The 18,625-nt window shown below is 37.9% G+C and overlaps 1 pseudogene; it reads right to left on the minus strand.

Moving 5' to 3' along the window:
* Positions 1-9,733: 9,733 nt before the first annotated feature.
* Positions 9,734-10,968, minus strand: LOC114892554 (annotated as a pseudogene).
* Between the last annotated feature and the right edge of the window lie 7,657 nt (positions 10,969-18,625).

Consider the following 18,625-nt stretch of genomic DNA (forward strand, 5'->3'; position numbering starts at 1 on the left):
GTGTTTACTTCTAGTACTTCTAGTAATCTAGTCTGTAAAAAAATAAACACAGAGATTTTGGTCTTCTAAGTGACAGAAATCTAACTCCAGCTTAGGCGCAAAGCAGGATTCACTGATTAACCAAACTGAGAAATGAAATGTGAAGAAAGGCAGGATGGTTGCCTTGGAAGTATGAGAAACTAAGGACTAGAAGATTTTCAGTTCTCTCTTTCTCTCCCTTCCTCCACCGCCCCCTCAATTCTCTCCTCATTATCTTTTTTTTTTTAAGGATAGATTTTTAAAATATTTATTTATTTATTTTTGGCTGCGTTGGGCCTTCATTGCTGCACGTGGGCTTTCTCTAGTTGCGCCCAGTGGGGGCTACCCTTCATTGTGGTGCGTGGGCTTCTCAATGCGGTGGCTTCTCTTGCTGCGGAGCACGGGCTCTAGGCACGTGGGCTTCAGTGGCAGCAGCACGCGGGCTCAGTAGTTGTGTCTCGCGGGCTCTAGAGCGCAGGCTCAGTAGTTGTGGCACACAGGCTTAGTTGTTCCGCGGCATGTGGGATCTTCCCAGACCAGGGCTCGAACCCATGTACCCTGCCTTGGCAGGTAGATTCTTAACCACCTGCACCACCAGGGAAGCCCGTCTACTCATTACCTCTTAAACACAAAGGAAAACACAGCCACTGGTAGAACCCAATCTTTTCATTTTACAGCATCCACTACCAGAAAAAAAAATCGATAATTTAGAAAAAGCCTCCGTAACTGGTCCAAACAATTGTGGCAAGGAAATCTGGGTCTTGTAAGAAAGTTACTAATTTCAAGGTTTCCACTTATATGGGGATAGGGATAGAGAAGAGATTCCTGTAGAAGGAGAAAAGAGGAGTTTGAGCAGAATATATATATATATGTATTACACATGTAATATATGTATTATGTGTATTAATCTATGATATAATATATCATACACAAAAATCAATACAGGAGGATTGTAGAGCTAATCATGAAAGACAAGAAAAAGCCTTCTATTAATAATATATTTCCATAAATTTTTGACAGGAAAAGATTCCTTAAGTGGGACATGAAAATAACTAACTACAAATACAAAGCTTGATAGATTGGACTACATTAAAATAGGATCTTCTGTTCAGAAAACTCACGTTAAGAAAGTAGAAAGGCAAGGTGAAAGGAGGAGACAATGTTTGCAATACATGTAAGTGATAAAGCACTTATAACTGCAATTTATAAAACATTTCTACAAATTAAAAGTAAACTACACAGAAATATCATAAAACAACATGCAAGAAGCTTTATGTATCATTTTTTAGAAGGCAAGTCCAAATGTTCAATAAACACAACACTTGCTTTACTCCATTAGTTATCACTGAAATTGCAATAGAGGGCATTGTGCTCCTGCCTATATCTCTTCTAATTTAACACTAATTTCATCCATGTCTTTCAGCCTTGCTCAGACAGCATCTTGCCTTAAGAGTGTGTCATGTATTTCTATCTGCTCCAGGGCTTCTCCAATATCAAGAATGCTAATAAAAGCCTGCTGAGCAAGTACAGAAGTACAAAGAGGCTGGGGTAACCCTCTACCAAAGGAGGACTAGAGTCAATAAATAATTGTCCTCCTAGTTGATCCTTGAGCAGACAATACTGAGTGGCATTCTGTACACTCTTCAGAAGGTCCTGGACAACCCTAGCTTCCCACAAAGGTGATTTTGTAACACACACTTACACTGGGTTTTCATTTTTCAATCACTCCCAAAGATCCTTCATTCTTACTTCCTTGAATTGCATCCTGCACGTAAGTTATTTTTTTAGGTTCTGCTTTCAAAAAGAAACTCAACCTAAGGCAGGCATACAAATTAAGACCACAGTAATATTCCTTTACACATACACCAGAACAAGTTAAACTAAAACCTACAGTTGGTGAGGATATGAAACAACACTCTTGTACAATGCTGATGGGAGTGCGACCGGTATTCGTATTTTGGAACATTCACTAAGATAGACCACATACTGGGCCAAAACCACATCTTAACAAGTTTAAAAAAAATAAGAATCATAAAATGCAACTCTAAGATTTTAAAAAAATGTCTGAGAGAAATGTTAATAAGACCCAGTGAAGGTAAATAAGTGGTAAAGCATTTCTGTCCAGCAGAAACATAAATGCACACAAGCTATCCAGAGAAAAAGTCAATATGTGCTAAAAACCTGAAATATTCTTTGACCCATTAATTCTAATTCTAGAAATACTATGTGTATAAATGTGTGCACAGGGATTCTCAAGTTTGTAATAGCAAACCAGTGGACCAAATTAACTACCCAAATATAGTAAAATTACAGTTTTCAAGAAATTTAAAAAAAGATTTAATGATGTTTGCAAAGACAGAGTAATATAAAGTAAAAGATTATGATGTATTTAAATATTCCTAAAGATGTCAAATTTTAAAATATAAATGGATATATGAAAAATAAGCACTTAAGTAGCACTGTTTGCCAAAATGTTAACAAAGGATATCTATCTCTGGATTGTAGAAGTATAGAGACAGTCTTTTCTTTCTTTTTTCTTTTTTTAATTCTGACTTTTCTACAATTATATGCATTATCAAAATTGACAGTGAAAAGAGTAATACTGAGAATCTCTTGTTCCTGAGGTTCATACATGCCCTTCCTTCACTGTGGTGTCCCTATAGATTTAAGAAACTCAAGGTTGGTACAAATTGATGCTTAATATTTTAACAGCACTTATCTTAATGCGCATGTTGGCACTTCTCTGAAACTGGAAGTTTTCTGCAATTTGCTATGTGCTTATCCTAGGGACTGTTTTCCCCTTGCTTTCACACATGTGTCCTCAGATGACTTAATTAGCTTTTTGACTTTGATATTCAGCAACCAGGATACTGCATGATTGAATTTATCAGTTCTCGTTGTCACACTATTGAGATAAAGGTGTTTGTTTAAGAATGGGACATCTTAACTTTGCAAATGAAAAACTGTCACTTTGACAGCAGTGTTTGACCAAAAGTTATTGACACAGTTATTTGTGAGTGTTAACTATTCTGTAAACACATCCAGGATTTAAAACAATACATTAATATGGGACTGAAATTCTCTGATTCTATTTTTAAAACTGGGCCTTTAAGACAAAAAGCAAAATTATGTAATGGGTCCAATTGTACTCACAATAAATTCTGTAGCCCATCTTGATGATGCAGCAAGAAACCAGGACAGTATTAATTAATAGTCAAACAGAAATGATCTAATATTTATAACTGAACTTTGGCAAATTTGGAAAAGTATCTGTTATTTTAACACTTTAACATATATGAAAAAAAGCAAGAACAAGTACAAGGTGTTTATAGAAGGCAAGAACTCTGAGTTACAAAAACAAACAGACAAAATGAACACTGACAACCTTGCACTGTTAAAAATCAACTAATAGCAGTAATGTTTTAATTCCTGGTGTTTCTAATATTGTTGCATTAAGCAAAGTAAAGCAGCTGAATGGAGAAAATGCTTTGGTTTTCAATGACCCTTCCTCAGAGACATCATTTGTGATGGAACAACCGTGGTTTGTTTCGAAGTATAGCCTACACACTTAGTGGAAAAGAGCTAAGAGAACTGCATCTTAGTCATGATGTGGGACTGCCCTGGTGCACATACTGTCTGCTTGGATGATGGCTTGTGGTGCATCCTGACTCTTTCCTGAGATAAGTGACCGAATTTGGGAAATAAGCATTTTTCAAGCCACTTATCAAAGAGAAATCACCCAGTTTGCACCTATCCTCAGCCACCTCTATCGTGGACAGTGCCAGCACCATGAGATTATGCTACCTGCTATAGGTTCAAAAGTAGAGGGTGCTAGAGGAAGAACAGTTAGTTTCTCGATGTCCCACATTTATTCACACCACTCTAATAAGTAAGTTTATTTTTAGGAGACTGGTTCTAAGTGCTTACTTCTGAAGGCCTGTATTACTGAGTTAGAGATAAACTGAAAAAGCTATATCCATTATCCATTATTCCCCTACTCAAGATTACTCAGTGGGCAGCCCAAATACCCTCTAGTAATTATCACTTAATGATCAAAGTAACTCTAAATGATGGGAATAAGCACTAAATGCCTGCAAAGATGACAGTAGGTAAAGCAACCGAAATGCATGAGAGTTTAGTAACAAAGTCAGGATTTGAACACAGGCTTGTTAGACTTTAGGCCCCTATTTTCATTATTATTCTTCTGAAGCCCCTTTTTCTATTCTCATACACAATTTCTCATATACCTAGGATGATGAATAAAGAGTTAGTCATACTTGTTACAAATAACTAAACCTTGTATCATGAAATAAACACTTGTTGCAATATACTAATAATTTTTATTTTTAATATTGGTATATGGTTCTACATTCAGGTGATTTCTAAGACAGAGGTAAAATTAAATAATTACTTACTTGTATTTCATATTTTACAGACTTTTTAAAAGACAATATTGAGTGTATCAAACTCTCTGGTAATCTGGAGTCAACTGCTCCTCAGGTTGGTTTACTCCTATAGGAGCTGACTTGAACCCCATGATTTCTAGGGTACCTATATATGCTTTTCATAGGGTTATCTTCTGGCTAGTAAGCTATTCATTGCTATTCTCAGTGAGTATCCTGTATGTCTCCCCCTCTTCTTTGCTCCTCCTAATTGCCTACAGTCTGAGATCTTGTATAATCTTGACTGTTAGACTTGTGTATAAACTGAGATAAAACAATATATGTGTAAAGATCTGAGAGGCTCTTCTATTAGTAAAATAGAAGAGAGTTGTATTTTTCATGAGAGTTAGCAGTATTGACTTGAATACTTCTATTTTGACTTCTTCCAGATATTTGTTAGTGATGTAGAGAAGTTATAGAGAATTGAAAGAAATGAAAGTAAATCGCAAAGGAAAGATGTGGAAAGAAACTGTTGGAAACATTCAAGTATGTATGCAATTTTAGAAATCCCCAGAAGCTACTTCCCATTAATGAGGAAAGTACACTACACAAAATTTAAGACTTGACTATACCACCATGATTCTAAGGAAGTAATAACAAAGTATTTCTTTCAAACATCAGTCTAATACAGTGGTCAGAGTCTGGTTCTGCAGAAGGAAAGGGGAGGCTCTCTACTCTAGAAAAGTATCTCTCCGTCAGCTTCTGCCACTTGACATTCCTTTCCTGTATTTTCTTAAAATGGAGAAAACATTAAGCTCATTTTTCAGAATGTGGAATATTATTTGAGGGCATATATACCCAAGTGTAGAAACCATCTGAATTTACTGGCCTCCTACAAAGACATGACCTACGTACTGTCTACCTTTATGTGATGAGAAGGCCCAAGAAGGCCTTAATACAGAAAACCGTGTTCTCTTTCCTCTCCGCTCCCGAAGAAAATGGAGAGATAAGCTGACCCAAGTCCACCAAGCTAAGAAAGATATTTTTGGCTATGTTTTTCTCCATTTGAACACTTAAGTATACTGGCAATTCCTTCAGGTTCCAAGATGGTGCAGGCAACCAGAGGACTATACTTTTTCAAAATTGAGATTAAACCTTAAGGGAAATAGTGGCCCATGCAGGCCTCCAACCTAAAAGCATGTGCCTCAAGCTGCTCACTAGAATTTGGTACCTGCCTAGTTGACAATAAAATACATGTTGATTCTCACTCACTCTTGTTCCTTTTATAAAGTTCCCTTGACGATTTCATTGGAAGAGAGGCCAATTGGCAGGACAGGACTTGAGAACCCATTCAATCTTTAAGCAGTATCTTTAGGCATATAATAACATATTCAAACCCCGACCTTGCTTCAAAAACCTCTAACTGTACATATGAATTGCTTTACTGAGTATCCACCATTGTGCTAGTAAAAGTAATGATGAGTATGGATAGATTTAGAGCAATAAATGATAAAAAAAAGAAATTGTTATATTTGTCAATATCATTTAGAGAAATTACAACGTTTTATTAATCTCTGCCTTAAGGAAACATGAAAGGAACCCATACACTGAACTCTGACTGAGACACACTTTACTTTTCAATGAAACTTGCTCAGTCCCTCTGCTTGTTCTATTTTCCTCAATTTATTATAAAAAAATAACATTTTCATCAACCTATTTCACAGCAAAGTTGGAACACCTTGTGGCATAATAGGTTTTCTGTTAAACAACAGCATTCATTAAAACACAAGTTCCCAGGAGGCAGAAACTTTGTATTCTATTCGGGCCGTATTACACTTAATGCATTTTTCTTTCACAAGAATTATGATGATGATAATGCACAGTGTCCAACAGCAAAACAACATATGTCATAGTAAGGTTGTTTGGAAACTCACAGTTGTGAGATTGTAACAGTTGCCGGTTGGCTAGTGTGTATACCTCCAATGGGAGATAAAAGTGAATTGTGTATGTCTTCCCCACAGTGATGGGCTTACTATAGGAAAGAGTAAGTAATGTTTTAAATTCTAGCCACAACTTGACAAAAGAGAGCATAAAAATAGGTGTTTACATGTTGTTAAAACACAGGCAATCCAAAAAGGGACTTCTCTCCTAGAGGAAGATGCTACTGTATAGAACCACGGGTGACCTTTCAAAGTCAAAACCTGTTACTTTAACTACACCTGTAGGAGGAGGGGAGAAGGTACCAAAGCACAGACGTCCCAGCCAGGTGTTCTTTGTGGAAGCAGCTGCTGCACAGTGATGCACAGTTTGCAAAGGCAGATTTCTCAGCGACAAAGAGAGAAGCCTGAGTTCACCCATGGCCAAGCAAGTGTCCTATTCATCCAAACAATTCTGTGAATGGGGGAACAGAGACAGTGTCTTCTCTGATCCAAAAGGCTACGAGGAAAAACCAAACTTATCTGAGATGGCAAAAGAGACGTGAAGAGGGAATGAGCTACTCCTGGGGCTGCTGCAAACTGGCGTTAAGATATAGCATGAGTTATTTCAATTCTCTCCTTCTCAGTTCCCTAATACATAAAATGAGACCATTAGACAAATCATTCCAGCTTTTAGATTTGACGATTCTAAGCAATACAATGTGAAGAAATACCTGAAGATCTTTAATATTTAATAAATTATATCCTCCCGTGCAATGTCCACGCAATAAGAAAGGTGACATGTATTTAGTGTCCTCAGACAGATAGATAACGGCAAGAAAGGAGACAACTGCTCCAAGTCCAAGGATTATACTTTTGAAGAACATGAATAAATTTTTTCACTGGGAGAACTAAAATTACTAAGAGAGAAAACATAAGTACAGAGACAAAGCAAAAATAAACCATAGTGCCAAGTCTCCACAGAAACTCTGGAGAGTAAACATATATGCCACAAGCATCATGCTGAGGGAAAAAAAAATGTGTTATAAGCATACATTTTGCTAGAATTTAAAAGAATTTTAAAAATTCTAGCCACTACGTGTTAGATAGTAGTACTCTCTAAAAATTATCGTTGCATCAGCATTATTATTTAATGGCATTGTCCATTGTTTCATTGAGATTCCTGATTCCTAAGCATCATACAGTCCTAGAAATGGAAGAACATTAAACGACATGTAGTCCACTCCACCTGATACTTAGCATCCCTACCAACAGGCCATTTTATGCCCCCTCTTTTTTTAACTGTATGGGTCACGCATGATACTCATCTATGGTCCAAGTATGAGGTAGTGACTTACCTAAAACAGGAAGCAAGAGACGGGATGCTACCCAAAAAATCCCAGTCTCACATTTTGTAATGAACTTTTATAAGCATGTGATATGGAAATTCCCTAAAAAACAAAAAAGGGCATTTAAACCATGTCCCTCTCCCTCAAAATGAAATTCTCAGAAGATCACTTCACATTCATGAGATGTCCCTGTCCTAGATGGAGACGCCTCTGAGGAGACCTACTACATCCTCCGCAGGTCAGCCAGACACCCATGTGAGGCGGCTCTCCCATTGCATGCTAGAGACAATTGCTTTTAAATTATTTTAAAATAAGAAGACAAAACAGTTTAACCCCAAAATAGATTAAAGTTACTAGAACAGATGAAAGACCAATGCTAACCAATTTAACTTCTTAACAGACAAGAAAAGGAAGATAAACTGCAACGAAAGACGTGTTTAGACACAAACACTAAGCAACTCATTTGTTCTGATTCTCAAGCCATGCTCTCTACCAGCTCAAGATGTGGACTGTTTTCCATGATACCCTAAATCAATTTTAAGGAAACACAGGAAAAATGTATAAAATGTACATAATAATTTGCCCTGTTTTTCCTTTACAGAGTAATTTCTCATATCCATTTAGGGTTTATAATAATAAGTTCTAGGTATTTTCCTTCTTTGTGTTTTACCATTTTGAATCTTCTAATATTCTTTCTTTTACTTGATGAATAATCACTGAAGAGTGACCATGTGCTCATAGTACTAGATACTAGATAAATAAACTTAAATAAGACATTGTCCCAGTTAGTTTTATAGTGGCAGAGACAAACATGTAAATAAAACTTTCACTAAATTGTTAAGTGTGCAATGATACAAGTATAATACTGTAAAATTAAGCAATGCAAAGGAATGACTAGGCATTAATGTCTATGAGAGGAGTGCAGGTCAGAAAACCATTGGGGGTAGTTACACTGGAGATGCATATGAAGATGAATTAGGTGTGGTGGTAAAGCACTCTACGCAGGCAATACATTAGCTCTAATACTTATTACACTTACTACTTAGACTTACTAACTTTGATACTAAAGTTCTCTCTTTGTAATACTTAACAACTGAAACAAGTAAATTTTGTTTGTTTTCCTCTGATCCCTGAATTGTTTGTTTTTCCCTCTCCTTTTGAAACTCCAATTACATATACATTAACTAGCTTGATACTGCCCCGAAACTGAGACTACTGTCTTTTTGTCTGTTTTTTTTCTTTATATTATTCCGTTTGAATAACATATCATTTTGCCTTCAAATTCTTGGAATCTTTAACTTGTGTCCAAGTTGCTGTTAATTTCATCAGATGGATTTTGTAGTTCAGTAATTTCCACTGGATACTTTCCATTTTTTAAGGCGATGAATAAATTTAACTATACTGAAACAGGTTAGGGACTGTAAAACTGAATTACAAACTTCTGAAAAGTCAAGTACTGATATTTGTTCTTTTCTCTGAAAAGAAACGATTTCTACTGTAATTTCTAACGACAACTATGGTTTCATCCGATACTTTTCTTCTTTTTAAGAACTATACTTACTTCCTAAATAATGAAAAAATCAGAAATTTATGTTTCCAAATACTAGATTTTGCATTCCTAATGTGGACACTAGAGGCACTGCTGATTTTAGAACAACAATAAAACACTCCTAAGACCAGTGAGATACAAACCTGATAAAAAGTATCCACAATCCCTTAAACTACCTCTTTTTCATTGCTTCTCCTCAACTCCAAAAAATAGAGCAAGAAGGGTAGGAGAGGAAACACAGCATTTAATATTTTCATGAAGTATAACTTAAAAGAAAAAAGATTAACCCAGGAAATTATGGTTTTCTATGGTAGTCGATGTTTACAGATCAGGAAATAAAATACTCCATCATCACATAAACAACTTATTAACCAACCTACATAAATAATGAAATTACTTACAGTGTGAAGCCGAGAGTATACTCCAGTCTCTGTTGTCTTGATTTGCATAAGCAGAGGCATAAGTTCTTTCTTACATCTCGAGAATGAATGATGGCTGTTTGAACCACAGGATTTTTCATCAGAGCTGAAGCCATTTATGGTGTAAAGATCCCTTTTCCATCATTAAGAATGAAAGTCCATTCTTAAGAACATGTGGTCCAACAACTAAAACACTCTCAGGATTTGTTACTTGTCTGTGATTAATACCGACTCCACCTTCTGCAATCCAATACCCTCGGGGACCACCTGGAATGGCATTTGCTTTGCAGCATGTATCCAGGACACTTGTCCCAAGGTTAAGAACTAATCCGGAAAATGAAGTTTCTTTAAACAACTCTTGATCAGACGTGACCTCCAGTGCATTTGTGCTACTACAACAAAGGGCTTGTGTACATTTTTTAGCAGAACCCAGCCCCTCTTGTCCATGAACAAGCTTTGCTACTTCCGCAGCAAGTCGTTTCTGAGGACGCCAATTTCCTGGCTCTTTGACCCGAAGCTGCACTATGTGGTCAATCTGTGCAAGGGGCAGAAAAGTGAGGAGCTTCTACCTTTCTACGCAATCATCTTGCTTCCTGACCAAGAACTGATACAATTCAAAAGGAGGTGTCTTAACTGTTAAGCCAAAGAGCACTGCCAGCAGACTTCCCAGTTTGGATCCGGGTGTACTTGTAATTAGGGGAACAGTGATTCCAGACCCGTCTTCTCCAGTCAACTTGTTGATGAAGTCGTACCAGGACATGATATTGCCCAGCTGACCAGATGCACCCAGCTGGGCTCGAACAGGCAGCAGAGGTCTTAGGCCTACAGCACCTGGTGTAAAACCTCGTCCAAGCTCCTGGTCTCGCGGTTCTTGCCCCGCATCCGGACCCGGACGCTCCTGCGCAAGCTTCAGCCTCCGCACCCCGCCCCCACACCCAGTTGCTCGGGGCCGCCCCAGGGCTGAGCTGAGCCGCTCTGGGAAGCTGCTGCAGGTCCGCCCGTCAGCGAAGAGCTGCTGGTGAGGAGCAGACGGGCTTGGAGCCTTCGACACGGGGCGCTCGTTGCTTCCCACGCGCTCGGCAGCCGGCGCCTGGCGCGCGCCTAGCTTCCGGCTGCTCGGGTGGCCCGCCTTCCACGGTGGAAGAGCGCAGGGAGCTCCAGCTTTGCCCTCCTCTAGGGGAGGAACTTCTAAAACAGACCCCGAGTCTCCTACACCGCCAGCCACCCCTGAGCACCAGAGTGGGCCTCACGCAGCCGCAGGGGAAAGACTCCTGAAGGGCCTGGGGCACCGAACTACCTGCCTGAGATAAAGGACTGCAACGTGGGCGCCGCCATCTTGGTGCAGGCCCGAAGAGAATGCTGGGATTTGGAGGAGGGTCCAGCTACATCCTTCAGTACGCATTCCACTTGGTAAGTTTTAATAAACTATATTAGAACTATAGAAAATTGTACAGTTGTGTTGGTATGTATGTGTATACTATATAAAATCACCACAATCAAGATAGCAAACATTTCTATCACCCTCAAAAGCTTCTTTCTACTCATATATATATATATTTTTTCTGACTTCTTTCAATTAGAATAACAATTTTGAGATGCATTCATATTTGTCAATAGTTTGTGGCACCCATTTTTTTTTTGGTATAAATATACCACAGTTCATTTATTCATCTGATGATAGACATCCTGTTTCCAGTTTTGGACTACTGGAAATAAAGGTGTTAGGAACTTTGATGTACACATCTTTGTACACATAAATTCCACTTATTTTGGGTTAGTACCATAGAGTGATAGTATGTGTATGTCTAACTTTATAAGTGCAGTAGCTACCAAGTATTTTCCAATGTGGCTGTACCGCTTATATTTCCACCAGCGGTATATGAGAGTTCAAGGTAGTCCACATCCTTGACAACAAAAAGCATGGTAGGAGTTTTTAAAATTAATTTTAGCAACTCTAATCTGTTTGTGGTGCTATCTCATTGAGATTTTAATCCGTAATTTGTCTCATAAGTAATAATACTGTGCATTTTTTCATGTGTTTATTACATATCTTATTTTGTGAAGTATCTGAGGTATTGCCAATGGTTTAATACCATGATTTGTGGTCTTATTATTGAATTATAAGACATCTTTATATATGCTGTATGCACATTCTTGATCTGATACATGTCTTATAAATACTTTCTCCTAATCTCTGGCTTGCTTTTTCATTTTCATGGTAATGTCTTTAAGAAAGCAATGGATCTCATGTTCATGAAGTCAAATTTACAGATATGTATACTTTTCTATCTATATAGATCCATAGATATATATTATGGTTTATATTATTTCTGTTCTGGGAAAACTTTGCCTACATCAAATTTTTAATGATTTTATTCTAAGAATTTTACAGTTTCTCATTAAACATTTAGATCTATAATCCGTTTTGAGTTAACATTTGAGAATGGTGTGAAATAATGGTCACTTTTAAAGAATATATGATATCCAGTTGTTCCAGCATAATTTGTTGAAAATAATATAATTTCCTATTGAATTGCCTTAAAACCTTTATCAGCAATCAACTGGCCAGACTTCTGGAATCAATTTGAAGAGGGTCAGAATTACAGAGTGTTGTCCTCACCCTTAATCGAAGAAACTGAAATTAATAACTTCTTCTAAACCATCAGAGGGGTTGGTGGAGAAAGAATGGGTTGATAATAGGTTGATTACAAAGGAGAATTTTTAGGGTTATGGAACCATCCTGTATGAAACTGGATTACTGGGTATATGACTATATGCATTTGTCAAAATCCATAGAGAGTGGACTTTACTGTATGCAAATTTAAAGTATCAACCAATTTGTCAAGGGATCCTAGCATGGAATACAGATGGTGGTGACATGTAAATATAAATATATTACAACTATATGATATGACTTCAGTGAAGGGGGCGAGGGGGAAAAAAGCAACTAACCTAAGTAACTTTGGAAACTGTTTTCAATGAATATTGTAAGGCTACTGGCAAGGGAACCATATATAAACAGTGTACATTAATTATTAAATTGATTTCCCACAAGTATGGGTTAGCAATTCTAAAACTACATGTATTCTAGGGAAAACCAAATAAGTAAATAGATTACAGATGATAGTAGCCAGGTTTCTTACTGTCAGATAAAAAAGTTAAAAATAATTGAGAGAGGAGGTCTACAATGAGCCCTGTGGTGCTGGATTAGCATGGGGTACACTTTAGATGTGTACGTGTGTATGGCTTTGTGTACACACATGTATTTCTTAGTTCTGTCCACTGAGAGAGGCTACAAACAATGGCACCTCAGTAGCGATGAGCACACCCAGCACTCAGCTCTTGGTTTCCAGACACAATTATCCATTAAGTGTAGCCAAGGTCCTTTAGGAAAATGACTGATTCTAGCCTAAGGCTGGAAAAATACAAGAAGATTAGGGAGCTCTTGTAGTGCCAGAAAGGAAGTTGCAAAGGAAGGGAAGGGGAGGGGAGGGGTAGAAACAGGAACCAATTAAAACAACTCCCAATAGCCACAGCTGGAAAGATTTGAGCAATAAATAAATGAGAATATCTTATTACAACCCCAAATATAAAATAAGTATACATGCATTCATATTGATATAAATAAATGGTTAACTGAATAAATAAATGGGAAGAAGGAACAAATACTTCTTTCTGAAGAATTCCAAGTAATACGTGTTTACAGTTCCTCTCCAGGAGGTAGAACTTAGTTCCAGTCTTCTTGGGTATGGACTGGAATTAACAACTGCTTTGCAAAATGTTGAGTGTCATGAGGGAAAAATAAAAACTTTACACCAGAGGAGCCTGGAAGACACCAGCTAAACCAAGTGATCAAGGTTAACATCACCAGTCATAAGTCATGTTGATATTATGTACCTCCGGGTATCATGCAGTGAGAAGTTGTATCAGTCAGGATTCTCCAGAGAAATAGTAACAATAGTAGGTAGGTAGGTTGATAGACAGATAGATAATAGATAGTTAGATTTATTTTAAGGAATTGGCTCATGTAATTGTTCGGATTGGCAACCTGAAATTTGTAGGGCAAGTTGGAAGGCAGGATTTGATTCTGCAGCCCTAAGGTCAAATTCCTTCTTTTCTAGGAAATCTCAGGTTTTTTTGGTTTTTTTTGTGGCGGGCCTCTCACTGTTGTGGCCTCTCCGGTTGCGGAGCACAGGCTCTGGACGCGCAGGCTCAGCGGCCATGGCTCATGGGCCCAGCCGCTCCGCGGCATGTGGGAACCCATGTCCCCTGCATCGGCAGGCAGACTCAACCACTGCGCCACCAGGGAAGCCGGAAATCTCAGGTTTTGCTCTTAAAGCTCTTAACTGATTAGATGATGCCCACCCACACTTTTCTAATTAACATCATTTTATTTTAGATGTTAATCATACCTAAATTATGAGGGGTTTTACTAACCTGTTTTTCCCCTATTGCCACTCTACTCTTCAGGCACGATATTGGCAAAGCAGTTTCTCTATGAGGATAATATGCTCCTAGCTCTAAGACAGGGAAGGAAAACATTCTCAAACTTTTAAAAAATATTATCCTATTAGAGTTAGTAGCATTCCCTTTTGGGTGGAAAAAACCACATATGCATAAAGAAAGACAAATAATTATATGCCCACATGCACACAGAAATTACCTCTGGTTATTAAATATTAAAGATGAATTCTATTTTTATCTGTATCAGTTTTGTACCTTGCTATTTAAAAACCCCAAATATTTATTTTTAATAATTTTCCATAGGAAAAACAATTCTTAGGTTCCTCCCTTTGAAATGTAGTTCTGTTATTTTCAGAGAATTTTTCATCCAGGAGAACTCAAAGATCTTTTCCAGAGCTGTGTTGAAAGCTTTGTAATTGTTTTAGAATTGATTGCTATATGAAATAGGTTTATGTGTTCTGACAGTGTGTTAATACAATAAAGGTAATTTTTAGTAGCAAAGGAATTACAGTTTTTCATTGGTTGTAATAAGGTTTTTTTTTTCCGCTTTTCATTGCTGTCTCTTTGTAGATAAAATGGGGTTTCATAAGCTCTTGTTTTTCAACATTGGTTTCTAAAAACATTTTTTTTTCATCAGCATGCCTTGTTCAAGGCTAAATACAGCTCAGAGGTAAATACATCCAAAAAAGCCTTAAAAAGATTTATTGTGTTGTGCTTAATGGGAAATATTGTTACCGTAGAAATACATTGTAAGTTGTAAGGTTGAATGTTTGTTTACCAGGATACTTTAAAGTAAATGTAACAGCCTTGTTTTCCAAAACAGATAAGCTGCTTTTCCTCTGGTATCTTTGTAATATTTTCAAAATAATTTTCTTAGGAATTAAGTACCTATTTCATCATAAGTAGAATATTTCAAATTTATATTTATCATTCAAATGTAAACTATGTAGTTGGGATTATTCATCCTCTAGTACTAGAAATGTTTTTATTGGTTTTATATGAACTACACAGTTCCCACTTTCCATGACTGGGTATCATTGTTTTCTTCCTCACTTTTTTTTTTTTTTTTCTTTTTGCGGTACGCGGGCCTCTCACTGCCGTGGCCTCCCCCGCCGCAGAGCACAGGCTCCGGACGCGCAGGCCCAGCGGCCATGGCCCACGGGCCCAGCTGCTCCGCGGCATGCGGGATCCTCCCAGACCAGGGCACGAACCCGCATCCCCCGCATCGGCAGGCGGACCCCCAACCACTGCGCCACCAGGGAAGCCCCCTTCCTCACTTTTAAGTACTATTTGTGAAATTTTATAGATATACAAATGTGCACACCAGAAGAAACTAGTGGAAACCGACCTCTGATAGAGGCCACTAGCAGTGTGTTATCAAAGCCACTTTGTACAGTTGGCCCTCTGTATCTGCCGGTTCCACATCCTCTTATACAATCAACCCAAGTGGATCAATGGTTTGTTGAATCTCTGGATGTGAAACCCACGAATATGGAGGGCTGACTGTAATCCGTACATTTTATTTGAGGGACTTACACATCAGAGGATTTTGATATCTGGAGGGGTGGGCAAGGGGAGGTCCTGAAAGCTGCACTTATAAACCCAGACATAGGAGCAGACTTTGGAGTGGAACCAATCTGTGTAATGAAGACTTTCCATACACAGTTGCTTTCCCAATGGAAAATGGTAAAGAAATGGGAAGTCTTGTGTGGCAGCCAAGACCTCCTAAATATTTAGCAATTGGTAAAATAAAAACTAGCACAGGGCAGGCCTGGAGAGGATAAATGTCTCAAGTTCAATTCCCTACTCCATACCTGCTGACCTGAGCAAGACATATTCCTCTGTAGGCCTCTGCTTTCTGGTCTAGCCCTGGACACTGGCTAGCTCAAGGATTTTCACCAAAGGCAGGGGAGAGAAACCTACTAGGATTGCCTTATTCATTCGACAGTCACTGAAGGGCCAGTCAGTAGGTATATAGTTTTGAGCAAAATCGTATATGGCCCTTGTCTAACAGATCCTATAGTCTAGTGAGGGATGTAAATAATAAATAATTAATAATAGCTCGTTTGTTTATTAATAATAATTCAATAACCATTAATGTGATTAATATTAATAATCATTATTATTGTTTTACATAGCTAATCTGTATTGAGTTATTTTCCAGAAAAATTTCAAAAGACTTTAATTTATCCAATTCTCACATAAACCTGTGTGGTTAAATACCATCATTATCTTCACCTCACAGAAGATCTGGGGCACATGAATTTCCAGTAGCATTGCCAATATCCTGTAGCTGGTGAACTGGAATTTAAACCCAGCATAACTCACATTACCTTTCAATGAGTAAATAACTAATGTACAGATAACAGCTTAAAATTAGCTCTAAACAGGAAATGAATCTGTTGCAGTGAAAGGGGGTTACAGAGATGAGTTGTTCAGCATGTATTAGTTAACCAGAGAAAGCCCCTCTGAAACTTGAAGGCTGAGAAGGAAGAAGCCAAATGAAGAATAGAGGGAGGACTGCTTAAGGGATAACAGATGAAAAGATTCAGAGGCAGGAAAAAATATTGCCTGTGAGACTAATTGAAATGAGGTATTTGGCTGTGAGAAAGTATGTATGAGAAAGGATAATTAGATTGACTCCAAATTGGGCAGGTAGGCAGGTCCTGGGACCAGTTTCCTTTACACTCACCAAACCCCTTCCAACCTACACTGAAAACTCATTAGACATGCTGTACTGATGTAAGTGCATTACTCATTTGAATCATGTGGAAGAAAAATAAAATTTGAGTCCAGTTCACCATTGGAGTATATAATTCCTAAGGTTGTTTCAAACCTTAGAAGCCTTGAGTTTTGGGAAACTCAAATGTTTTCAAAATAATTTACTGATTCTATATATGTTCTTGGAAAATATGATCATATCTCACATCAAATGGCTACTCACATGCATCAACTGCTCCCCTTAAATACATCTAGCTTATTCCCAAATCCATATTTTTTAATATGCTTTCATTCATCCAGATATACTTATTAGTGCCTACCTTGGGCCAAACACTACAAATCCTAGGGTTACGAACATGAGCAAGATAGGTTTGATTGTTACTGTACTGGAGTTTATAAGCTAATGGAGCAACAGAAAGTTAAATACATAACTAAAATAAAATATAATAGGAGAAGTAAAGTATTGGGAGCACATAACAGAAGGGGAACAGAGATGGAGATTGCCAGAGAGAGGTAATATCTAAGTTGAGATATGAAGAAAGTGGAAGTTAGAGAAAAGGTTTGGGAACAATAGTAATTTAGCTCAGGCATTGGCAAACAGAATCTAGCCTACACCCTGTTTTTTTTTAAAATAACTTTTTATTGAGATACATTTATGACCATTCATTTTCCTTTTGTCTGTGGCTGCTTTGATGCTACCATGGCAGACTTGAGTAGTTGTGGCAGTGACTGTATGACTCACAAAACCTAACATATTTACTATCTGGCCCTTTACAGGAAACGTTCGCTAATCCCTGGTTGTAAAGCCAGTAGAGAGTTCTATCTGTGGATATTGATAATGGGAGGAAAATGTTGGCTTGAAGATGTAGTTTTGTGACTTAGCAGCAGCACGTGCATGGTTATTGAAACCATAAAAATGAATGCGATTCACTTATTCATGCCTAGGGAGATCATGTGTAGATGAGGGTCTGGGATAAATCCTAATACAGAGCAACATTTGAGAGTTAGGTGGAGGAAGATGAGACTGTGAAGAAAATCAGGAGAATGTATTGACTTCAAAGACAAGGGCACAGAGTGTTTCAAAAGGCATGGCTGACAATGTTGAATGTTCAGTGTGCAGGGTGTTTATTAGGAGTGCTTATAGGATCCTCCAACTTTGGAAAAGAAAGGAAAGGAACATTATTGGGTGGAAAGAGAAGGAGAGCTATAATGTAGCCTTAATGACATCCTTGGCTGATTGCATAGGGAGCTTTGGAGCTAGAACAACAATCCTACAATGATCAATCCCTGGATTTGTTGCCCTGGTAAAGGTGGAACCTTGGTGAGGATGCTCTCTGCAGCTGAGGCTGCCTCTGGAGGGATTTTCAGCTGCAAACTGGCAACAGCACACACAGCACATTAAAATCAAGCCCTTCCTAGAAGGAGAATATGGAAATCATTGTGCATGTACTTTGTAGATATGTTAAGATAAAGTTTAGGGGCTCTCTTTCTTTAGTGTTTTTTTATTTTTTCCTGAAAAAGAGTAGGTAACAGAATCCTTCTAACTGAATAACCTTTAAACTTGAAGGGCAATAGTTGGAAATATTCACATAGCGATGACAATCCTTATTTCTGTATCATCTCCAGCATCTGATTCCTGAATTTGAAGTGTGGTTTTTGTACTTACTGTATAATCTTGGTCAACTTACTTACTTCTCTGAGACCTAGTTCTTTCATCTATACAATAGGGGCATAATAGTGCTCACCTTAAAGTGTTATAATAAAGGGAGAATGAATTAACATGTGCAAAGAACTTAGAACACCTCCT

Source organism: Monodon monoceros, unplaced genomic scaffold (assembly GCF_005190385.1).
Source record: "Monodon monoceros isolate NGI ecotype Baffin Bay Population unplaced genomic scaffold, NGI_Narwhal_1 Super_Scaffold_1, whole genome shotgun sequence".
NCBI lineage: Eukaryota > Metazoa > Chordata > Mammalia > Artiodactyla > Monodontidae > Monodon > Monodon monoceros.